This window comes from Helianthus annuus, chromosome 2, assembly GCF_002127325.2.
Source record: "Helianthus annuus cultivar XRQ/B chromosome 2, HanXRQr2.0-SUNRISE, whole genome shotgun sequence".
NCBI classification, from domain to species: Eukaryota; Viridiplantae; Streptophyta; class Magnoliopsida; order Asterales; family Asteraceae; genus Helianthus; species Helianthus annuus.
In genome coordinates, this window is record NC_035434.2 from 116196009 (window position 1) to 116203239 (window position 7231).

The following is a 7231-nucleotide window of genomic DNA, read 5'->3' on the forward strand; positions in this document are numbered from 1 at the left end:
ATGTGTGTTGGTGTGTATATAATTTAGATATATAATTAACCCCTTTTTACACCTTTAGCCAAGGTTTAAATTTATAAAACACGATATTTACTAACACTAAACACACATATGGGCAAGTGCACCCATCGTGGACGTAGTATAGTGTTGGTAAGATACCGAGGTCGTCCAAGGACACAAGAGCTTTTAATACCGGTTTATCCTCAACGTCTAATCAAATCAAAAAGTTAGAAAAATGTTTTTAAACTAAGAAAATAAAAACTATCTAAATGCTGAAAAATAAAAATAAAATAAAAACAGATAGACAAGATGAATCACTTGGATCCGACTCGTGTATTAGTATAACCTTTGATTATTTTCGCACTTTTGCACTTGTTTAAGAGATTATCTTAGTTATTGTAGTAGGCCCCTCTTTTGAAGGCGACGTTACCCTCAACCCAGTAGTTTGAGTCAGCAAGGATACAATCCTAAAGGGTTGGATTATTGGAAGATAATGAATTAAGTTATTAATGCAAATTGTGGTAGGCCCCGCTTTTGGCGGTGACGTTACCCTCGGCTAAGTAGTCTGAGTCAGCAGGGATACAGTCCTAAATAGCCGGGTTATAGTATTAATAGTAGTTAACTTATGAGGGGGTCCAAGAGTTTGGATCCCCGCCATCCAATACCTATGGGCATTGAAGGAGATCCTACTAAATTTGACCCAGGTCCCTTGCAGGACCTCTAAACGCTGAACAAGGGCAAGACCCTTACCAAATCGTTCCCTTAACCCCCGACCAGGTAGCCAACATACCTCCATATAGACTGTGGAGATATGAATGGTGAAAATCTTTTATTTTATATAGACAGTAAAATAATGCCAAGACACCACGGACAAACGATAAGGAAAGATCACCTTCAACATAAGCAACTAGTTATTAAAGTCACTAATACAAAACCAAATAAAAAGTGCAAAAGATTAAAAATAAAAATTTTTATACTAAACACTTGTCTTCACCAAGTGATGTAAGAGACTTAGGCAAACATGGCCTTGATTGTCAAGAACTCTTACTATCAATCTTGGATCCCGAGATAACTCACACACTCTACGATGGACAATGGATGATGGTGGTGGATGATGGTGTTATGGTGGTGGTGGGTGGTGGATGAAGTGTGAGAGAGGTGGTGTGCCAAGGGATGAGTTGGAATGAAACCAAGCACTCCTATTTATAGGCTGAACAGAAGGCTGGGCACAGCCCCGTGTCCGCTGGACACGGCCCCGTGCCCGTCTGACACTCTCTCTCTTCATTAATTGTAATTCGCAATTACAATTAATGCGCCTACTGTACTTTCGCCACGCCCCCGTGCTCACTGGACACGGCCCCGTGGTGGGCAATAGAAGCTTCTACAGGTTTGTCTTTTCTGCTGCTTCTTGGGCACGGCCCCGTGCTGGCTGAGCACGGGGCGTGTTCAGGCTTCTGTTTTCTCTTCTTTGCTTGGGAGGATGCCGTTGAGGGTTCGGGCAGTCTACTTTTATTCCTTTTCTTGTATTTATGTTAGAATTAGCTGTCTTTTTGCTTCTTTTGTGAATTTGAGCTCATTTCATCCTGAAAATACAAAAGGAAGACAAAAACACTCTTTTTCCAACATTAGTACTTAAAAAGGGTTGGTTTTATGCCTTATTTGATGTAATTTATATGTTGCATTTTACACACATCAAATACCCCCACACTTGAACTTTTGCTTGTCCTCAAGCAAAACTCTTTAAATGTGGCTTACACTCCCAAATGGAATGGGTAGAAGAGAAGGTTTTTGGCTTGTCATAGAGTGTCGGGAATCCAAGATCTTTTTGGGTTTTATTTTTATTTATTTACAATCCTATTCGTTATGATTTATTTAGAACGTTTCATAGGATAAATTACTTATTTGGGCATAACATGCCTTTTTTAAAATTTCATTTATATACAAGTTCACATACCTCACGGGATAAATCACTCAACACTCGGCCGAAGGTGTATTTATTTAGTGAATCACTCGAGAGCGGCATGGAACTTACGCCTTCCATAGGCTTGCCAAGCAATCAATCCTCCTCCTTTTTAACTTTATACCTTTGTAAATATCAAGAGGACTTTTTGGGTGAAGGGTTAGGCTTGGGCTAAAGGTGGGTGGTTGGGTTAGTGGTTAGTAAAAGGGCGAAAAGCGTAAAAAGCGTCGGTTTTCGTAACACATTTTGTTTTTAGTGACTTTTTATTTTGAAGTATTTCTCCAAACAAGCTTTTGTTTGCATAACTTTGTTTGTTTTTAACTTCATCATCATTTTTTTTAGTCACATAAAAGAACGAGCTTGCGAAAAAACCGAGCTTGTTACTAAAATAAAAGGTGAAAAATAAAAAGGGTTTTTTGGTGGGTAAAAAGGGTTTAGGGTAAAGAAACGAAAGGTTTAGGCTCAAAGGGGTTAACTAGGGGGATTTTGGGTAGGTGGTAAAAAAAATTGAAAAATAATGGTGTCGAAAGAAAAATGGTTAGTCCTAATGCCTCCATCATTTACTTACTTGGGTTTAAGTTGGTAAGGACTGGGAATGAATTGTCGTGGCAAGTTCTAGAGTTGTAAGAACCAATATGCAGTGGGAAAACACAACATACCGCGCCAGATCCTTTAATTCCCTGAAATACATGTAAGTTGGAAAAATCAACAATAATGTTGAGCGAGTTCATGCGTAAGTGAGTAAATAAAACCTTTGTATGTATAAAATCCTAGTATGTAGCAAATAAGGAAAAAAAGATCACCAATGGTTTGCAAGGCCATTGATATGTGTGAAGTGCAAGTAGGAAGACTCAAACCTAGCAGATTTATGCGTTGGGTACAAAGTCACCCCGAGGTCCATTACGCTGGGCCTGGGGCTGGGCTCGCTACACCCAGATAGATCTACCGCTCATGCCCCTCGGTCCTACCCTGAGGATTAATGGCCTCAAGTTTCCGCCTACCCACTCACATGATCTAAGTAGTAAACCTCCTTACGCTAACCATACCATGTATAAAGTATTCGTAATCAAAGTAACACGTATTTCACCCCCGCAGTTTAGAAAACTGAAAACAGTTAAGAGAAAAGGGGGACATGAACTCACAGTGGTGCGTCTCTACCAAGTATATCTCCTGATCAAGCAGCTGTGCGACGACCTACACGTACTAACTCTATTAGACGGACGGCCGTGCCTTAGCTTAATGGTTTAAGTTTTTGGGAAATAGTTAGACAACTATTTCGTGTTTACATTCTGTATATACTTGGTAATTATTTTCATTCCCAAGGATGGGGGATTTAATAAATGTGCGTTCGTATACTTGGGAATATATTATTAAGTCTCACTTAATATATATTTTACTTCGTACTCCAAAATATAGATATTTTTCCCAAAAATATTATATTTTAATACATATGTTTTTTCCAAAATAATACCTTGTCAAAATTACGCGTTCATAAATATTTCCTTAAACGCGTAAGTTACGTTTTAAAGATCGAGTGGTAATAATAATTACCGGTGTAACTTAAATAATTATTGCGAAGGCGTTCGCATTATTTTGGAGTCGTTACAATTGGTAATATTATTTTTACCCTAAAAATAATATTTGTATATTTCCCAAAATAATCATAAAAATCACAAGTGTTGTTATGAAAATATATATATACTAAATATATATTTATCACGTTTTATTTTGTGAAATCCCACCTCCGATATTTTGTAAATAAAGTCGTGGCGAAACTTATATGTGAAAACAAGTCAAAATGTATTTCTAACACTTGTAGAGAAAATATTTCCAAGTGTTAGGTTTTTAGAAAAATTTCGCCAGAGTTTTCCCCTGTAACTGGAGGTGGCCACGCTTTCAAGCGTATCATTTTCTTTTATAAATCAAACCAACAATTTTCTCATTCAATCAAAACAATGTTCAAAGCATCAAACTAGTCAATAAATATGTAAATCGCAAAAATCACATGAACTTGTAGTTTTCCAAAATTATGAAGTAAATCCCATTACTTTTAGCGGATCTTTATATAAATCAATCCGGTTTCATAAAAACCTCGCTTTTAAAGAAATTCCATCTTTACAACTTCTTGTCAACTTTTACAAAAATAGTTGTTTTGTCGAAACTTTGTGTTACACATGTGTTTACACACTCGTGTGTTTAAAAATCATCCTTGTTAGTGTAAGATCTGGTTTTAGAAAATAAGATTTCTTTGACACTCGGTCCTTTGAAAATACCGCTTGTAGATCCGTAGATCTACTAGTTTTAAACACTATTTCGTAAGTAAAATCGTTTTTACACAAGTTCAAGTTTCTTGGGTGGTAGAGTTTCATCACTTAACCCTTGTTACACTTTAAACAAGCTCTATGTCATGATCCATGATCATGACCAATCCGGGTTAAACGATGATCCGAGCTACCACAACATAGATCGGGCCTAAATAACTACACAAATCAAATACTACAAGATTTACACAACAATCTAGCTTTTAACCATCACTTTTAGTATTTTTAGTAGACTTTTATGTATCATCTTGCATGTTCATGAATTTTAACCCACATATCATTTTAACCACCTTAAAATAGTTCGAGAGTGTGATTCAAGCAACTTACTACTAGCTCGAGGCTAGGGAAGAATCTAGACGCAAATTGAGTGGATAAAAGCAATAGGGTGAGGTCCTTCGCTTTCCGAATGCACCAAGCTTCCTTGTAGGTGATCCTTAACACTTGTATGGTCTTGAAATGAGGTGATCAAAGCCGAAAGATGGATGGATGGTTGTGTGGTGGTTCGGCCGAGAACCAAAGAGAGAGGAGAGGGTGTGTGTGTGGTGAAATGTTAAGTGAAGTGATTAGTGTGCTTAGGTTAGAACTTATAGGCAACTAGAATCATCATTATCCAATGGATGCAATGCTTTCTTGATATGGGACAAGAAGGATTAAAATAATCAAGTGATGTACCATGGGGGTCACATTGTGACCGAAATCATTGGAGGGGGGCGGGGTTACCTAGTTAGATTTCAACTAAACATTAGATATTAGTTAGGTTAAGTTAAGTTAGTTTAGGGATTAACCCGGTTACCAGTGTGTTGTGCATTACAGTGGGTGTTAGGGTATTCAGGGACCCTAACTGGCTCAGAAAAAGATAATCAATGTATATGGCAATATTTTTATGTTCCGGGTATAGTCCGGTTGTTCGGTTGGATAGTAATCCGTTAAAGCGCTTAACAAGGCTTTAAAGTGTCGTTATTATTATTTTTAGTGACACAACTTATTTCCGACACTTTCGAAAGTGTCTAGTAATATTTTTCTCATGTTTTGGCACTTTATTAGTTAACCAAATGCTGAATTTTAGTTAAAGTGCTGAATTTTGTACTTAGAGTATGTTTTAGGCACATCCGGTCACTGTAACTTATTCCTAGAGACGCAGTTCTATAACCCTTGTATCTCTACACTCACTATTGGTGTAGTAAACTATCTCGGGCTCATACAGGCCTTAGAGGCAGTATCTGCCTGATGATGGCTTTATCAGCATGTTCAATAGGTTATCCGTTCATTGTGCTACTGTGCTTTTGTGCATCATGTTTGTCACTAAAGTTCAGCATGTAAATAATGTAGTGACAGTAAATAAAGTATGATGCAGGTATGTACATGTATCAGCATTCAAGTAGCAGTTTATCCACAATTTCAATCAAGCACAGTAATTAAGCAGTAATTAATTATTAATTAAGTCGTACGGATACCTGGTTTAGTGAGGGTTGTCACATTCTCCCCCCGTTAGAAAAATTTCGTCCCGAAATTTTTAAGTTCTGCTTCTAGATGCAGGGTTCTTGGGAAATAAGTGGGGGTACTTCTCTTTCATCCGGTCCTCACGCTCCCAGGTGTATTCAGGACCATGTCTGGCATTCCAACGAACTTTGACGAGCTTGACACTGCTCCGACGGGTCTTGTTTACTTTCCAATCCGTAACCTCGACAGGTTCTTCAACGAAGTGGAGCGTGTCGTCAACATGAATTTCGTCGGTGGGAATGACAACGGTATCTTGAGTTGGACTTTTCTTCAGATTTGATACATGAAATGTATCGTGAACTCCATTCAGTTCAGAAGGTAAGTCCAGCTTGTATGCTACTAGCCCAATTCTTTCCAAAATTCTGAACGGACCAATATACCGCGGGTTCAACTTTCCACGCTTCCCGAAGCGTGCCACACCCTTCCAGGGTGATACTTTCAACAAGACCATATCACCAACCACAAACTCTAGAGGTCTCCTTCTTCGGTCCGCATAACATTTCTGACGATCACGAGCCGCCTTAATGCGATCTCGGATCTGTGCAATCTTATTTGTGGTTTCCTGGACCATATCAGGACCAACCAATTGCCTGTCACCTGCATCAGACCAACAAAGCGGTGATCTGCACTTGCGGCCATATAGAGCTTTAAATGGAGCGGCACCAATACTGGTGTGGTAGCTGTTGTTGTATGAAAATTTGACCAAAGGCAAATGCTTATCCCAGCTACCGCCCAAATCCATAACACATGCTCTCAGCATATCTTCCAACATTTGAATCGTCCGCTCGCTTTGACCGTCGGTCTGTGGGTGAAAAGCAGTGCTCATATTCAATTGTGAGCCAAAAGCTTCTTGGAAGGATTTCCAAATCCTTGATACGAACCTTCCGTCTCTATCAGAGATGATTGAGAGAGGTACTCCATGGCGCGTAACGATTTCTCTCATGTAAATTTCCGCCAACTTGCTCGTATTATCCTTCTCTCTGATAGGTAAGAAGTGCGCTGACTTCGTTAAGCGGTCCACTATTACCCAAATAGTGTCATGGCCTCTTGGCGTTCTTGGCAACATTGTAATAAAATCCATGGAGATTTGTTCCCATTTCCACTTGGGAATCTCGGGTTGTTGCAGAAGTCCTGAAGGCTTCTGGTATTCTTTCACCTTAGCGCATGTTAGACACTTGCTCACATAAACAGCAACACCGCCTTTCATCCTAGGCCACCAGTAATAATCCTTAAGATCTTGGTACATCTTATCCGCTCCTGGGTGGATAGAGTACCGCGATTTGTGAGCTTCATCGAAAATAACCTTCCTTAAACCACCAAACAGAGGAACCCAAATCCTTTTCTCAAAACATAACGTTCCTTCCTCGTTTGGCACCAACTGCTTCTCCATCCCACGGAGATATTCTTCTTCAAGGTTCCCTTCCTTGAGAGCTTCTTTCTGCGCGGCACGAAT